This window comes from Rhynchophorus ferrugineus, unplaced genomic scaffold (genome assembly GCF_030347505.1).
Source record: "Rhynchophorus ferrugineus isolate W39M unplaced genomic scaffold, kcgeb_rfMv2 rfM9, whole genome shotgun sequence".
NCBI lineage: Eukaryota > Metazoa > Arthropoda > Insecta > Coleoptera > Curculionidae > Rhynchophorus > Rhynchophorus ferrugineus.
In genome coordinates, this window is record NW_027472588.1 from 7,234,645 (window position 1) to 7,254,399 (window position 19,755).

Genomic DNA, 19,755 nt, shown 5'->3' on the forward strand with positions numbered 1-19,755 from the left:
TTTCAATGTTTTACTATTTAATATACTTCACTATGCAATGGTTTGGTTCTTTTGAGTCTGAGTCTGAGTGCTGTGTTATCAAGAGGTTCAGCACATCCTTTCGCTTTGCCTCAGGTCTTGTCTTGTCATGTTTGTCGTATCTGGGTACATCCAGAATACTTCTTAGGACTTTGTTCTGAAATATTTGTATTATGTTGATAATACTTCCCGCAGACCATCCCCATAATTGAATTCCATGAGACTATATAGGTTTCAGTATTTTCGTATACTGCAGCAGCTTATTATGCACGGATAATTTACAATACATTTTTTTGTAATATAATGTAATTAATATTTATTCTCCATGCCTCTGTTCACTTATGTATATTATTACTTGCGTCTGTACAGTTTTCTTTTTTCTTCTTCGCTGTTGTCTCTTATAACAAGTATAGCTGTGTCATCAACAAATGTATATATATATATATATATATATATATATATATATATATATATATATATATGTATAGTAGGTAATGAACAGGAAACAAAACACTGCCTTGGGATATACCTACTTTTGATTTCACTATTGAATAAGCTTCTTCTTGTTTAACTCTAAACATATTGGCTTGATGGCTGAGATGTAGAAGTTTAAGAGTTCAATATTTTGGTGTTGTTATTGTCTTTCATAAAATAACTACATACGCCAACAAGATTATGTTCTTGTTTTAGTGATATTTACATTACAAGATATTAAAACAACAGTTACTAGGTATTTTAGTTGGATTTATAAAGAATCAGTTGATGTCTTATGAGATACTTACTCATTTTTAGGTTTTCTCTTAAAAGGGACCTTGGAATGATTCTGTCAACGGTTCCTCTGCTGTCACTTTGACTCTAGAAGTTCCACGTCCTATGACAGCTTAAAATCCACAATGATATCATGTAACCACAATTTGTCCCGTATATATACAATTAAAAATGATCAGCCATTCTTCGTCCACATATTTCTTTACACATTAGAAGTTACTACTACTTCTAAAACTAGAGCACACTTGACACCAAAATGCTCTTCATCTTCATTGTTAAGAGGTTGTTCGGTAGCTTTTAGCAAAACTCTCTTTACAAAATGGAGTTTTTGTAATCATCACCTTTCATAAGGAAAAAGGTAAAATCCAACAAGGAACAACCATTCTAGCCACGCCAATAACTAAGCCGTGCAAGACCGAGTCTATTTAGTTACTCCTGTCTTAAGAAATCTTGGTACAATAAGTGCTAATATTTTTTCTCAGAACATCTTCATAACTAGATTTCATACATTTTCCATCATTCCAGTTCCTCTCTTGTAATGTGATTCTTCAAGTACAGTTTTGCATCCGGATTCATCGCAAGATACTTAAAGATATCGCTATTTGGGGTGATGGCATTACTAGTTGTGAGTGTTGTTGTATTTTGTTCATATATATAAATTTTATTAACCATGTCTGTGTTCATTTGTTCATATGGTCACTTGCCTGTTGATTTTTTGTGGTTTCTTCTTCGCTCAGTACAGTCAAGACAATTAGCAATGATAATATTTTCTATTTGGGGCATGTAGTTAAGCAAATAATTGGTCCAAAAATACTTTCCTATGGTATACCTCCTTTAGCCTCTTTTATTCTAGATTAGACTTCCTCTTATTGAACCATTCCGGCTGGGATGTAAGAGTTCAAATGTTCAGTATTTGCTTTCATAACATTTTCTAACACTAGTCTACGTACTTGCTAACTTATTCTATATTTGTTTGTCACAACAACCTGTATTGGAATTTTTCCTCTATATTTGAGTTTATTAGTTTTTTCTACAAGATATTCATATAAAGGAATCATCAACGGAGAAACAAGGAACCTCAAAATATATTGACGCGCCCTATAAGTCACCCCCCGACATAATCATAATACAATATTCAAAACGGTTCAACTTTAAACAACTGTGTCATTATTAAATTCGATTTTTGGTCGAGTTAATTTGAATTATAATTAACGAAACAGAATTTTAGGTCAGATTCAATTTTAAGGGGGCGAAAGTTCTTCTGTCAAAATCGGTTTAATTTTCGCCACTTAACAAAAATTTATTCAGAAACACTCACAGATCAACATTTTTGTAATTGGGAACAATAAAAAATTTAAACTAATAGTTAACAGTTAAACTAATAATTAATTTAAACTAATAGACCAAAATATAGAATTAATTTATTTAGAATGATTGGCAATATTAACGATTTTATAACTGAAAAGTAAGAAACGTTTTAACGAATAACGAAAAATACGGAATTGGTTTATTTAGAATGACTGACAATGACGTATTTGACACATAATAATTATAGAGATAAGAGTTTCTTCACTGACAACGTCAAGATATTACCTAGGGTCATGACACTGATATTGATCCCTGTTCGAATATTAGACGGTATAGGGAGAGGGGAATTTACTAATAAGCTAATTTTTAATATTTCATTTAAATATATCTTTCGATATATTTTTTAAAATTCAACTGAATAATTATAAACAATGTAATTCTTGGATGTATGGTCAATACAAGGGGCCTTTATATATTTGAATATTTGAATAATACGATAACTCAATAGCATTTTTAAATTGATGTTCTTATAAGTAATTTATTTAAATATGTGACCTATTAACTATATGCAGCAGATGGTGTTACTGTTGTGGCGACCGCCACGAGCCTTTAGGCCACCACCAATTCACCATCAACAACTACAAAGGTTGGCAACGCCGGTGGATTGGTACCATGCAGTTCTGGAGTATAAAAGGCCATCACGACGACGTCTCTCTCTTTTCTTTTCTCCGTCCCCTTGTAACAGTACCACTTCCACAGCGCTACCGTACTTCCTTCACCTTAACCTAATATCCTGTCAATCCTACCATCGACCACATGTATCAATCGTAAGTTAAAATAAACAACTTTGATTCAACCAGTGTTTTTAGTTCCCGTGCAAATTCCTTCCAAAAATAGTAGTGAGTGTTCTGATAAATAATCGCAGCGGCAGCCACACATTTCGACCGACCGACCGACCCGACGAACATGGCTACACTGTGTATTAAATGGTATCAGGAACATTTGTAAACTACTTCATATTGAAGCTCACTGACTTCGCTGTAGGTTATCCAATGCTACGTGAAACTTGTCGCAACCATGCTTCATCGATCTTAACATGTGTATAGTGGTTTCGACATTTTTAATATAAAGATTTTGACACCGAAGACAAAAAGCGTACTGGACAGCCAAAAACATAATTGAAGACGAATATTTGAAGGCGTTTACTTTACTTTTACATTACTCAATGAAACTATCAAAAGCAATCGCTATCAGCTACAATTAATGCGTTTACGTCGAGCATTGCGTGAAAGCGACCAGAATACAATCAAATACTCAACAATGCTATTCTTCAACACGACAATGCTCGACCACAGGTTGCGAAACCGATGAAAACATTTTTGGAAACATTGAAACGGGAAGCGTTACCACACCCGCCTTATTCCCCAGACCTTGCTCCTCCTGATTACTGTTTGTTCCAACATATGAATCATGAACTGTCTGAGCAGTGCCTCTTTAGTTCCTCACTTCTTATGAACGTACCAAAAAGTGTGTCGATTCATGGATGGCCTCATAGAATGCGTCGTATTTTTGAGATGTAACCCACAAAATTACATAATGAATTTCGTTTGATGAATCTGAATAAGTAGTTGTATTACCATATATTAAGAAAAACCTAAAATTTCTTTTCTCCCTACCTAATATATATCCGGTAAAACATCAATTTAAGCTCTCTTTTTAAACTTGTTACTCTAAACAAACACGGCCGGGACTAAATAATTTGCAATCAAAAGATCAAAAGGTATGGAGTTTATAGAAATATATGAAATATCAACACAACGGTAGAGGGGAATGGCTTTATACGAGCCCCAATATCAATATCTACCATTAGCACGGCTCAAGCGAAGGCTAAAACTTCTTTGATCAGGGTTTTAATATTTCAAAGCAAACATGGAAAGGCATTTCGATTTTTATTGGTTGCCGTCAAATAATTTCGAGATTTTGTTAGTTTATTTTGAACTACCTGTACAAACGGTTATGGTTATAAAAGATAAGAATTCTAATATGTTTGATTTCACATAGCTATGGATGCAAAGTTTATTGTAAAATGTAAATTTTTCGTAGGAGAATCAATCTCTTCAGGTTCATCGAAAATGTTGTGGGGATGAATGCTTCATTGAATGTCAGAGTAATAATTGATTTGTTCGTCGGTTGTTGAAGAAATCGATGAAATTTTTAAAAAATATCAAGGTAGGCCTACAAATTTAGGTTATAGACCGGCGAGAAAAATTTGGATATTTTAATAATATCGACATTTTCAAGTCATCAAGTCAAAAAAAAAACAAAGAACAAACATAATTTTACACAAAAAAATAAGAATCTTAATATATCGGCCTAAAAAAATATTTATATTCTTTAAATATTCTAAAAAGTAGAAATATTTATAATAAACCTTTTTAAACCACAATAAATGAATGGCTGACTGGAATGGCTGGAAATGGTAGTATTTGACAGCGGTAGCTAGCTCCAGTTCTATTTTATAATTATGCGCAAAAACTTTTATTATAGAAGAAGTCTAGAAAAATGTATTGTGGAAAGTGTGGCATAATTTCGATAAAAACTACAATTTTGTTTTAAAATAGATAATATGTTAAAATCTGAAAGAAATTTCTAGACAATCGCCGTTTACTACCTTACGACGATTTATATTTTATACAAATATAGAGTATTTTAAAGTCTCCTTTTTACCAACGACTGTTTATCTGGACTGGACCTACAGTTTAACGTGGGCTCAGAACCACGATCCTCGGCATTAAGCCTACCGACTGGCGAATGACCAACTTAGATATTATCCAAGAAGACATCCGGTCCTACCCAGCCTGGTTACTGGCGTAACTGGGATCATTTTCCATGTCGGATTTTCCACTCTTGCTTACGACAATCACAAATATGAAACAATCACGAACATAAATTTACTACCATTTACACATGAGCTGAAAAGTCCCAGGCTAAGCGTTGTTCAAGGATTTCAATACCACTTTTGCAGAACTATTTACTTTTTGCCTCAAAGTAGATCCGTTGTCACCAGTCGACTCTGATGACGATCGTCTTGATTCCAGGGTCAAGTGATGGATCCATGTTTCAGTCATTGTCACACATCTACGCAAAAATTTCGGACGGTTACGTTTAACCGTGGCCAAGTTCTTGTTTTTTTGGTCAACAGTAAGCAAACACAGCACCCACATTGCACAGAGCTTTCTCATATTCAAATTCTCATGCGATGTAAACCCAACACGATTTTTTTATATCTTTGCAACCTTTGATAACTCACGTAACTTAACTTTTCGATTATTCAAAACGATTTTGTGGGTTTTTTTATGTTTTCTGGTGTTACCACCTCATTTGAACGTCCATTACCTTGTGCATCATCGGTGTACCTACGACTACGTTTGAAGATAGCCAACCAACATTTAATTATTGTTTCTGATAAAGCGGAGTCCTTTTTACCACCGAGAAGCAGTCCAAAATTTAAACACGAAGTTGTTTTGTATCCACTGTTTTGAAAATAACAAAAGTAGTGTCACACTTAGCACAATAACTCACAGATTTATGAGTAGAATATTATGAAATTTTAATAACTTTCTTTCGAAGCATAGTATTAGCTTAAAGAGAGGTGAATGCGATAAAACAAGTGCCATCTATGTGTTACGCCAGGAACTTTTCAGTCCATGTGTTATGTTTGGATTGGATTATTGTCAGAGACACTCAAATTATGGACGTCCTATTAAAAATCTTTAATGACTTCAATACACTGAACTAACATCATATCTTTCATGGCGTAATAAACATTTTCAATAAAACTTATTCAATACAATATCTTGTCATTAGAATACAATCAGTATTATCAGAGAGACCCCATTGGATTATCGTATAATATCGTAAACCGCGAAAATATGCGGACTGAATCAAAATTCGGTAGGGAGAGTTGACTGAAAGCAGCATGTCGATAACAGAAATGATCTTAAAACGCTTCATTATGGACATCAAAGAATTACGGCTCAATAAACGAGCTCCAAAATGAGGTAGTTCAGCGAACAGGCATAAACGCCGATGAATTTTGAGAACAATGGAGGAATTTAAAAAGGATTACGTCAAATATAAACGGGAAACGCAATAAAAGTTAATTAAGAGGTCATTAAATATATCATATATTATATTTGATTATAATTATTTAATATTTATTCGGTAACCGACAATAGTTGTGAAAAGAAAAGTGTCAAGGTAATGTGAAAATAAGTAGCGAGTTATTTAGCAAATAGTTGCCTATTTTCAACAGTTGAATTGTGTATGCAATTTTTGTAAAACTTAAATTAACATCTAACGAAATTAAGAAAATTATGATATTTTTATCTTTTTTAAATTAACTAAGGGTTTTTCTAAAGAATGTGTAAGATTTTATTATATAAATATTTAGAAAAAAAATTAGAAATACAGTTAGAATACTACTATTTTTATACATCAGAAATCAAGAATATGAATTAATGATGTTATATTAGTATATACATCGAAGAATATACAATATAAAATATGAAGATGATAACATTTAGTAAATATCAATCAATAGCTGTTAACTAATCGGGGAGGGGGGCATAATTTTTATTTTATATTAAAAATAAAGGTGTTCAAACAGCACGATTCAATCACCATTGTTGTGGATAATGTGAGAAGTCTGCTAATCTCTTAATATGTTCAACTTCAAGTTTTTTTTAATTAACGTACAACATTTAATTAGTAATCATCAAGTGGCTCATATACATTAAGTCTACCTGCTGGCCATTAACCAACGTAGAGATCAACTCAGAGAACATCTGATCTTAGCCATTCATTCTGCTGGAATGATTTTACACTTTTTCCTAGAGAAAAATACAATTACAATCATAGTTAAAGCCAGGATTTGAACCCCCGACTATCGCAACAGGAGAAGGACCATTCTGATATTTTAAGCATGTCGGCGACCAAACCGCAAAATAATAAAATATTTATATATGAAAGGGATGGAGATATAGACATCACCACAACGATAAATATCACATTTCGATATCATCGATGCAACCTAGGTTTTGCTAACAGAAAATGCCAGTTTAAAACCTTTATCAACTAATTTTGCACCTTAAAATATATAATAGGTTAGATGAATTACTGGATAAGTGAATCCATGCCAAACAAAAGAATATTTAGACATTAAATAGTAATAACAGTTGGCTAGCAATCATTGCAGAAATTGAAAGCTCATTGGGATTATTTAAAAGCATTTTATATGCCACATGAATTGCGACAAAAAAATGTTGATTTTGGATGGTCCAAATCTTACTATATCGCTAAAAAGAAATTATTTTTATATAGTATAGCTACTGGTAATTAAAAGTGATATATTGCAATAATCTACAGTGAAGAAAGATTCTATAAAATAATGAAAATTGTATTATCAAATATTTATAAAATATTTTTAACAAAAAATTGAACAGGCTTCAACAAATAAATAAGGAACTCACTAAAAAGTAAAACATAATAAGACTTAAATTTTTAATACAAAAAGAACGTCTTGAAATAAAGTATATAAATAATAATCGTAACAGCTAAATGAAAATAATCAAAAACCTTCTTTGATCTGTCTACTACACGTAATTTATATTCTACTATATACACACCATTTAGCTTAATACCTACCTAAACCTATTTATCTATTTACAATATTATTTTAACTACTACCAACTTATCACTTTGAAGTCAGTGTCGAGCAACAAATTACATTTGTTTTGTTCGTAATTTAATGTTGTTTATGTCACAAAATTATTTAGTGGTAGTATAAAATAGTAGAACAATAATTATCATCAAAAATTATTAACGAAGGTATATAATAATCATATATACAATAAAAAAATATTATACACAAATAACTATGGAACCTGTCTGCTCTTTGTTTCTGCTGTTTCTCTTAATTAGAAAGGAATTTAACACGCTATCACTTGCAGCAACGGCTCTGGATTAAACTTGGAAACGGTGTGTCGACCTTCATTAAAATAAGAATGTAGGAGGATGCTTTCCATGTGCCTTTAATCTAGGTCAGATCATACAAATTGCGGCTAGACTGCTGAAAGATAAATAATATGAGACGCGATATAAATTCGTCATTTGGTGTTTTAATACATATTGATGACGTTAAAAGACGACAACTAACACATTCTCATCACTGAAAATAATTATATTTATTTATTGCGTTTACCGTTCTATTCGATACGTCATAAAACAAAAAGTAACGACAATATACACACACAGTGAATTAAAAAATCAAGAACTATAAAAAAAACATTATATTTTAATCAGAACTAGTATGCATATAAAACAATTCGTTATTGTCTAAATAAGCATTTGATATTAAAAATCGTTATAATGCATTTGCTCCAAATACCTGGAGCCAAAAATATTTATAGCTCTTTATTGTTCGCCAGAAATATGCCAATTAATACAACAATAGGTCAATTTGGAACCATATTTCGATAAATATAGATAAAAGTGGGATTCATTTTAATATTTCTACACTAATAAAACGTCAAATGCAAACAATTAATATAAATATATTGTTCTGGATTTCGTATAAGCCTATTTATTTATAATATTGTTCTCAAATAAAATAATTAGATTAACATACGATCATAAAACTTGAAAATTAATTCAAGATAGAATGATTGATATTTGCTTTACGTACTAGTACTAAGCAATAATCAATATATAATGCCTGTTTAATGCTGCACCTTCTTAAATCAACAATAATTTTTTTTAATATCACTTTTTGATTGATATTATCGGTTTCGAGTTTATCCGACGCATTAGCATTCTTTGGAAACTATCAATACTAACCAAGATCTATTTAAGGAAACTAAGAATCTAAAAACTAATAAGGCAAAAACTGTGGTAGTTAAAATAAAATAAATTAATAAAATTATGAGGTAAAATTATATTTTAAAATAAAGACCTATATCCTAGAGAAAATCAAATAATTTGAAGAGATTTAGAAGTAACAGAATATCGTTCAATTAATCAGATAAATCATGTTGTTTATTTTAATAAACTTCTCATAGTATTCTGATATTATAATAGCTTTTGCATTTTTTATGATACGGTCACAGAGTTCTGTGCACTCAGTTCGATTAATTAGTATTAACTTGAAAAAATTGGCAGTCTTCAGTCAGCAACCAGCAGCAACATTTAATTTTATTCACATATAAAGGGTTTATAGTCTCTCTTATTACATCTCTGCAATGGGAATAATTGAAATTACGGGCAGACTGTAGGGTTTACTGTGAAACCTATGATATATTGCGGCAATTGCTATTAGGGACTGGAAACGGTATAAATATTCTCACATTTTTGGGTACTCTGATAGGATCTGAAATATTAAAAAAATTATCAGATGATAATGTCTTAATAATTACTTTGATACCGGGAAAAGTCCTTGGCAGATGTAAAATATACTGAATCCTACATGATAGGTGGTATTTTAATTATTTTGCATTAATTATTTGATATGCAGCCAAAAACTAGATAACAGTTTATAACTGCAGAAGCACTACCAATAGAGGCAATGATTTTAAATGTTCTCTGTGAACTAATAATTAAGAACATTAAATTCTAAATATTTGAAAGAATAGAACAGTTTTACACTGTTGAGATCAGACAAGAAATATGTATATTTTTTAATAGTAGTTACAAGAACATTATAGCATATATAGTAAATGAAGCCACAGTACTTTAATCATTACATCAAAAGATTATTATATATAATTCCACCATTATCTGTTTTTGTCTGGCATAAATGAGCTCCATCGCACAGTGTTTTTGCACAACCAGATGTAAGACTGGCGTGTCATAAATAACCAACGTATTTCAACATATTAATAGTCAACTATGATAACGAACAAGGCGTAGTAAAACGAAAATTACTAGACGAAAAACGATTTTCCAGTACGGTTTTTCTCCTACTGTCTGAGGGTATCAACTGGAGCTTATATAACTCCTACTATCAGAATTGGAACTATTAACCGATACTTTTGTAAAGTTGAATAAATATTTGAAAAACTGATAGTGGCCAGATATAAAGTTTCCATCAAAAGTTCCATTATTTTCTTCTTTAACAGATCTAAAAATGAAAACTGAACCAATCCAAACAAAGTTTTTTAATATTCCCGATTTTTATTCAGTTATATATTACGTTATTTGGGCCTATTGTTAAAACTGATCTAGTAAGAATTGGAATAATTCTAAAAATCAATCCTATAAATGTAATGTATTAATTATTTCATAAAAACGGAAACAAAAATATTCAGGAAATAATAACGTTTTTATTTAGAATATCTCTATATTTCTGTCCAAATATTGAAAAAGTGTAAAAATTATACTTTTTCAACAAACTGGTATATTGTTAGACGAAGGGCCTTTTTGAAGGTTCTCGAGGTAGTAAAATTGTAATACATTTTTTTTCAATTACAATTACAGTTCAATTCGATACACGACATTGATATTGTAGCATCGCTATGATTGGTGTTCATAATATCATGGCGGATTGTTTTATTTTCTACTGAGATTTGATTAAATATATTATCCAAGTAAATATGAAAGTAAACATATTTGTATGAGTTAATAAATACAATTTCATGTATTTTTGTGATTTTTAATTACTGTCATCATCCCAATTACGCCACTACGGTTAAATTAAATCGAAATGTATCCCTTAATCAAATTGAGTAATGTAAGAATTGTGATCATCCTATACAAATTTGTTAAATAATTCTATAAAGTACATTTATTTTAAATAGAACAAACATTTCTATTTTGATTTAAAATATTAAGTGTTGGAATTAATTCATATACTGTATGAAGTTTTGGGTATGTAATGCAGCGTTGCGTTATTCTAACAATCCATTCCTTGCCAAACAATTATTATTATCCTTTTTAGTCAATTTCCAACTTAGTAATAAGTAAGAAAATATAAGAACAATTTCTATATGAAAATTGGAATTGAACCCTTCTGTTCGTTTAATTACACCTAGCACACCTCTTGATGTAACTTGTTAATACTCTAATATTTATCTAATCTCTTAGTGGAGCTATTCTCCAATACCATGGGCTGTTTTCACTATTATCCATCCTTTGATGAAACTTTGCGCTATTCAAGACAGGATGTTATCTACTTTAGTTAGCCAATCAAACACCTTTCTATATAAGGTGTCGAATAATTTTGTGTTTCAAAGGACGTAATATATATAATGATTTTAACTAGTAACCCGAGTTAATACTGCATTTTTTTTATTAACATTTGCAAAAAACCCACAAAAATTATATTCTTCGATTAATTACTTCAACTGAATTTTCTATGCAAAAAAATAGTTTAAAAGTCTTAATGTATAAAAGTTACATTTTGCTGAACTAGTTAGAAGCAACGATGAGGAAATATCATCACAAATAAGTTACCTTATTGTACTAAAACACATCTTACTATGTTCTGATCACACTAGTAATGCTTAACAGAATTATAGAACAGAACACAAGAATAACGGAAACTATTTTTACGTCAAAATATATTTTTTATATAGATTTAAGCGCTCATGAGAAATACACATTATAAAAACAAAAACGTAAGCGAAATCCAGAAGAATTCCAATGAAATTCACCCGCCTTATTAATAGAAAAGACGATTATTAAATAATAACCTGAAATATCTGGGGGGATAGGGGTTTTTAAAGAAGAAGATTGCTTTTGGGTTTTTCCTCCTTTCTTCGAGACAAACAGGCGAGAAAAAAAAACAGAAAGTCCTGCTTTTTTTTCAATACAATTGTTTCAAATAAAGATTAAACTGTGTTTGGTTAATATATATACATTTTAATCATTTTCTCTTCTGTTGGTACTTTAATTTCGGTCTAAATAACAATAGAAAACTAGAGGCTCATAATTATTTATTACCAAGGAATGAAAACGTTATAAAAAAAACAATAATAAAAATATATATTTCCAGTATGCAGTGTTCAATCAGTATCAACATTCGTAAGCATAACAAGCCTTAGTATAATTTATCTAATAAAAGTATTTTTCTTACAGAGAGTACTTCCTGAAATGTTAGAGAAAAGTAAATACCTACAGAAACACTTGAATGAACGATCATAAAGAATGTTTCTGAAGCATTTCCTTTAATTTTTTTTAAAGCACTGATATGCTCATTCCATCAGTTTTACATTTTTATGTTTTTTTTGCAGAGTTACTGAACAACTTTTGATTACGTTTTATATATCATTACATATCAATGAAAGAACACATGCTTAATACAGAATACAGCCTTATGAGGTCATAAAGGCATCAAATATTTCACCCAACTTCAATTTACAGCCTTTCAAACCTAATTTATAAGCTTTAAGATTTTAAGATTTCCTAAGGAACCGTTGCCTTTGGGTGGCGAGAGTTTCATTACCATCATCACTGCATATTTGAGCAACTATAAGTTGAACATTTTGCTAATAATTGTTGGTTTACCATTCCCATATTGTTTATTTTTCCCATCAAAGAATCGTTTAGTCAACAAACGATATTATTTTTTATCTACTGTTTTGAAATTAACAAAGTTAGTTCACTGAAACTGTTATATTTTCTAAAATAGCAACTGTTAACAATTTCTAGAAAATGTATCTCTCAACAAGATCTACAAGTTGATGTTGATATTGATTTTACATCAACTTGTTGTATTGTATTGTATGTATATTGTATTGTAAAATGTATTGATTAACAAATGCTGTTTCTAGTGGAGTTTACATGAGAATAGTGGCAGTGATTCATTTTGCTAGTTTATCAACGTATGGTCGACAGAAGCATGATCAATTAATAGGATGATACTAATCCTTAAAGGTTCAGAGAATGAGAAAGAGAAATACATAGCCCGTTCAGTAAAGCAGTGAACTAACTTCATCGAAATTCAATCTGAATTTATGACGTCAAAACGTTGCAGTGTTGCCGCATCAACGTCTAATTTTACGTTATTTTGGCTTGATAACAAAATTCTAATCTAAATGAAATAATGAAACAAAAATTATGCTCTGAAATAAAATGTGTTATAAATATATAATATTTTAGCACATCTAATGCATATGCTATGTCGTTTAAAACAAACAAAGCACCAGAACGTTTTGCTGACGTCTGACAACCAGACGAATTTTGTGGACATTTTTTCTCATGTTACTAGAATAAAATGAGAAGGAAAAGTAGTGTCGTAAAGTACATTCGACTTACTGGTATTTGACGATACTTGGTTATGACTTATTAATTAATTCTAGTGAACCAGCGTTTCGACTATTATCTAATCAATCACGTCAAGTGATTCAATAATGACAGCCAATGATATTATCACATCTATTCTCACTTATTAATTTTTATAATAAGATTAACTAGTGTTAGATATCTACGACAAATATCAATCTAATATATATTAAAAATTAATTTTCCAATTACACTGAAATCTTATTTTCTTTTCATTGTCTTAAATATATCAAAACAATACGTTCAAATATTATTCTGTATCATTTTCTGTTGGATGTAACGAAAACTCACATGATGAGCTCGTATTTTAAATATACTTTATTTTATACTGAAAACTGGCTCGGTGGACCCTAAATAAATAAAGTTCTCCTTGGTAAAATATATACATATATATTTCTGCTTCTTTTATATCTCGCAGGATAATGTAGCCCACGGGCTAAAATATATTAGAGCGGTTACACGTGATACATTAAACTTCATGTCCGAATAGACTTTTCATCTCAGTACAAATTGTGATCCTAATCCAGATCTAACAGCTGCGTCAACAATGCTGCTTGCTCGTCCCGTCTCACTCGCAACGACACATTCTAAACGGATAGAGTCCATTATTTACTATGGCAATTTTTTATACAAATAATTTAGGAATTTTAACATATGGTAATATTGAAATCTATGAAATATTGTTATTTTCTTTACTATATATAGACTATTAAGAAATATCACAAGATTATTGTTTTTATTGCTAATAATCCCCGGTCTGCCATACTAAAACATATTTCTTGCCAAAATTAGTTCCTTTTATTGAACACAATTCCCTTCAAGGGTGATATATTGATTATAGCGACCGTCCGACTTTTCGATATCATGTTTGTAGTACGATTTGTCCTTTGCTTCAAACTGGGCCTCAGTTTGGGCGAGCTTCAGTTTTCACCTATTCACTCGACGAAAATTTCTTCCCAGCGAGCATTCTATTAAGATCTGAGAACAGGAAATAGTCGCTGGAGGCGAGGCATTCATTACGCCTGATCATCTTCAAACACTGCTCCGAATCATCAACTCGTCGTTGTTTTTGGTCAAAAGTGAGCTCGCGCGGCACCCACTTTACACACAGCTTTCTCATATCCAAATATTCGTGAATGATATGATGTACACGTTCAGTTGATATATTTAGAGTGTCTTATATTTCATTCAATTTTAATTTACAGTAATTCAAAATAATTTTGGTGATTTTTTAATGTTTTCATCGGTAACAACCTCTTTTTGGCGTCCACTGCGTTCATTGTCTTCGGTACTCATTTCACCACGTCTAAACTTAGCATAGCGATCCTTGATGGTAAATTTTCCTGGAGCAGTATCCGGAAACTCAGCATCTAACCAAGTTTTTGCTTCAACTGTATTTTTCCCTTCAAAAAGCAATATTTTATCAATACTCGAAAATCCTTTTTATACATTTCAAACAAAGTTGCTTCACTCAAAGCGCTATAATTCACAAACTAGTAATCCGACAACTGTCAAATTTATACACGCATCTTTTGAGAGTTAGAGCTAACTAAAAAACATATCGATTTGATTTACTAGCGCCATCTATGGTCAGACCTGGTGCTTTCCCCAAACATATTAAATATTAGAGTTATAAATATTTATGTCACTGTTCTGAATTCATATTACTAAACATTTTATATCAAATTTCCGCCTATTTGTAGTAACTCCTGTAAATACGTAATGCTGTCATCAATATATATTAAAGCACTAACTGATGAATAAATATACCAGACCGTAACATTTATCTTTCAAAGACTAGCCGCTGCTATATAACATATATAACATAATTTGGCCTAAATTGAAGGGACACAAAAGCATCCTCCTACATTCTTATTTTAATGAGGGTAATCTCACCGTTTTCAACTTTACTCCAGCGGACCTTAACGCAAGTGTTAAATATCTTCCTAATTAAGAAAAACAGCAAAAAAGTAAAAAAATCAGACACCGCCCAAAGCCATTCATCAGTTTTTTACTCCTATTTATGAAGTTATCGTTCAATACGCTAGGCGGTTCGAAATTGTTTTCTAATAATACAAAAAAAAACTAAACCAGGTAAAACTGAAACAAAAAATATAATACAAGGATGTTAAAAGTTTTTTTTTGATTAATATATAATGAAAAGATGAAGTATAGATTCAATTCAAATGAAAAATTTACAAAGAGAGTGATAAAAGGTTGTATTGTTATTTTCTTTACTATATATAGACTATTAAGAAATATCACAAGATTATTGTTTTTATTGCTAATAATCCCCGGTCTGCCATACTAAAACATATCTTTTGAAAAAATTAGTTTCTTTTATTTAACAAAATTCCCTTCAAGGGTGATATATTGATTATAGCGACCGTCCGACTTTTCGATATCATGTTTGTAGTACGATTTGTCCTTTGCTTCAAACTGGGCCTCAGTTTGGGCGAGCTTCAGTTTTCACCTATTCACTCGACGAAAATTTCTTCCCAGCGAGCATTCTATTAAGATCTGAGAACAGGAAATAGTCGCTGGAGGCGAGGCATTCATTACGCCTGATCATCTTCAAACACTGCTCCGAATCATCAACTCGTCGTTGTTTTTGGTCAAAAGTGAGCTCGCGCGGCACCCACTTTACACACAGCTTTCTCATAACCAAATATTCGTGAATGATATGATGTATACATTCAGTTGATATATTTAGAGTGTCTTATATTTCATTCAATTTTAATTTACAGTCATTCAAAATAATTTTGTGGATTTTTTAATGTTTTCATCGGTAGCAACCTCTTTTGGGCGTCAACTGCGTTCACTGTCTTCGGTACTCATTTCACCACGTCTAAACTTAGCATAGCGATCCTCGATGGTAAATTTTCCTGGAGCAGTGTCCGGAAACTCAGCACCTAACCAAGTTTTTGCTTCAACTCTATTTTTTCCCTTCAAAAAGCAATATTTTATCAACACGCGAAATTCCTTTTTATACATTTCAAACAAAGTTGCTTCACTTAAAGTGCTATAATTCACAAACTAATGATCCAACAACTGTCAAATTTATACACGCATCTTTTGAGAGTTAGGGCTAACTAAAAAACATATCGATTTGATTCTACTAGCGCCATCTATGTGTCAGACCTGGTACTTTCCCCAAGCATATTAAATATTAGAGTTATAAATATTTATGTCACTATTCTGAATTCACATTACTAAACACTTTATATCAAATTTCTGCATGTTTGTATTAACTCCTGTAAATATATAATGGTATCATCAATATATATTAAAGCGCTAACTGATAAATAAACATACCAGACCGTAACATTTATCTTTCGAAGACTAGCCGCTGCTATATAACATATATAACATAATTTGACCTAAATTGAAAGGACACAAAAGGATCCTCCTACATTCTTATTTTAATGAGGGTAATATCACCGTTTTCAACTTTACTCCAGCGGACCTTAACGCAAGTGTTAAATATCTTCCTAATTAAGGAAAACAGCAAAAAAGTAAAAAAATCAGACACCACCCAAAGTCATTCATCAGTTTTTTACTCCTATTTATGAAGTTATCGTTCAATACGCTAGGCAGTTCGAAATTGTTTTCTAATAATACAAAAAAAAAACTAAAGCAGGTAAAACCGAAACAAAAAATATAATACAAGGATGTTATACGTTTTTCTTTTGATTAATATATAATGAAAAGATGAAGTATGGATTCAAGTCAAATGAAAAATTTACAAAGAGAGTGATAAAAGAAACAGAAGATATAAAAAATAACTTAATGGGAATAAATTAAAGACAGTTATAGTAAGATATTAACTTAGAATCAACAGTTATTTTTATTATTATATAATTCTCTTCAACAATACGATAAAATATTTGAGCAAAATTTGAACAATAAACATAACTGTTAACAGTAAAGATCAACATAAGATTATATCGATGTTTGCTCGATTGTTGTAGAATGTAGTATCACACGCCAAAGGTATTAGTCAAAAAATAGATATTCTCAATGTGTATGGCATATTTGTGTTAATATTTGTGCTACTGTGTGCTTCTTTAATAGCTGTGTCTTCTTTAAATGTTACAAACAATGTTAATAATTATAAATTAGCTCCATAGAATTTTAAATCCTCATTTTTTGGTAAGTGTGAACTAAGCAGAGGAATAATTGAGTAAAATTAGAAAATATAAGTAAAATATTATTATTTTAATCAGCATAGTGTGTTTATTGATTTTGCAATATATATTTTAGGTAAGAAATATGGATTAAGACTATATGAATGTATTCATATAATATTTACAAAAGTAAATATATGTTAATGAAGCAATGATAGTATGCAGCAGTTAAAATAAAACTAGCTAAACTAAATACAAATAGAAGAAATGATGAATTATTAAGAATAACTTCATAAACATTTTAAAGCATTAATAAATATTATGGTGTTTAACGATTACTGTTAAAAGATATGTAACTATATGATATTTTATTGTTTGAACTTTGTATCAATTATTTTGATTATTTACATTATAAACCTACATTCTGAAAAATCAGTAGTTAATTTAATAAATGTAAATACATTCCTTTAAAATATTTTTTTAAATTATAAAAAAATAAATTACCTGATTATGTTCGTTCTTGTTTTAATATAAATGCTCAAGCCAAATATCAATTTTAAAATTGATTTTTTCATATGTTATCTGTTTTCATATACAAATATATACTACTTCTTTTTTTGTTCCATATTTATATTTATAACATAAAAGTAAAGAAAGATCATGTATACTTATATTTAACTCTCTGAAATCGTTACAGTTCTGACAGTAATGTTACTTTGGATACTTTGTTATAATATTCAGTGGTGTAGTAATTTAAACTTATCAATACTTTGTGGATTTTTAAAACTTAATAGAAGTCAGTTTTCAAGTACATTTCTGATTTTTATGTTGAAAATATTGCGAAAACAAGTCATATAACACATAATTTAAAAATTATTCCCGTTACACTGTTACTGAAAAAAATTTGCAACATCAAAAGACGAACAATGTAGCTAGAATTATATGATTTTCTTAGAGATATTTTTTAATCATATATATTTAATAGATTGCTAGTAAAATAGCGTCCTGTTAATATAATAATAATCATATATATGGCACATTTATTACTATTCGAGTTTAAGAACTGTTTTATTAAAGCCAGCGTTTCTCAATAGATTTTCAAAGCTATTTTTCATACATTTATGATGACTGTTGTCATTTCCAACTTACCCGAAGTAATAATAAAACGGGAACACTGTCAGTTAACCAAACTGTCACCCATCCAATTGAACAGCACTTGCCTCGTAATTTCCTGGACAAACGTGCTGGAAAATTTGGCGCGAAAACTTCTCGTGCCGTCGTAAGCCGCAGGAGACGCGCTATCGCCCCGTTGAATTCAGCATCCGTCCTGGGGAAGATCGCGAATGATACTGGACAGCGCAAGTTGCACCACCATCACGCTTACTGTCGAGAGGTGACGGCGTTGATAGGTCCGTCGGATTTTTCCCTTTTCGGTTTGATAGTGATAAGGAATGGCCCTCCACGCTTGTATTATTATTAAACCCAAGATCCTTTTGCCGTGCGATAATGACAGATTGATTGGATTACTGGGTGAGGAAATTATGACCCGATCAACTGTGCTACGATTAATTTAAATTTGGCGTTAATTATTATCGAAGGAAGAGCGCGCGATGGAGACGATGAAGTGTACGTCTTTCCGATATACCAGAAGTATATTGAACCACTTTGTAAAAATTATATTTTTATAATAATAGCCATAATAATGAGGCTGTTTGAATATCAAGGCATTTGTTAAATTTGGCGCAGATATAGATTTTTTTTTATAACATCTTTATTTGATACGCTTAGTAAAATCTTAATTATTATTATTACAATTAATTTATTACTACTTTTCCTATGTGCTTGGATTAATTAACAAGCAAGACGAGTACGAGAAAATACATCAGTATGTATTCCTCAATTATAAAATTATAATTATTTATTAATTATTAACTTATAGCTATAGTTTACACTAATAATACACACTAAATGTTCACACAAGTTCGTATGGTTTTGTTCGTTTCAATCTCCTGACATCCTGCGCGCTGTCCAGCAGTTGTATTGCTTCCACGTTAGAATGATTTAGTAATCTTTCGTGTTTCAAGGCGAAATCCAGCACAACTTCGCAAATCCATTTCATTTCCAGGTCATCGTGCAGTTCTTCAATGGTTACATAGCGATAGGCATTGGTAATCAATCGAAGAATCTTGTTTTGACA

The 19,755-nt window shown here is 30.9% G+C and overlaps 1 protein-coding gene across 1 annotated transcript in view; it reads right to left on the minus strand.

Annotated features, from left to right (window-relative positions):
* Window positions 1-18,911, minus strand: part of 5-HT2A (5-hydroxytryptamine receptor 2A) — a 211,175-nt gene extending 192,264 nt beyond the window's left edge. The window contains exon 1 of the mRNA XM_076413281.1: window positions 18,708-18,911. The gene's annotated coding sequence lies outside the window, so the exon portion shown is untranslated. The remainder of the gene's footprint in view (window positions 1-18,707) is intronic.
* Between the last annotated feature and the right edge of the window lie 844 nt (window positions 18,912-19,755).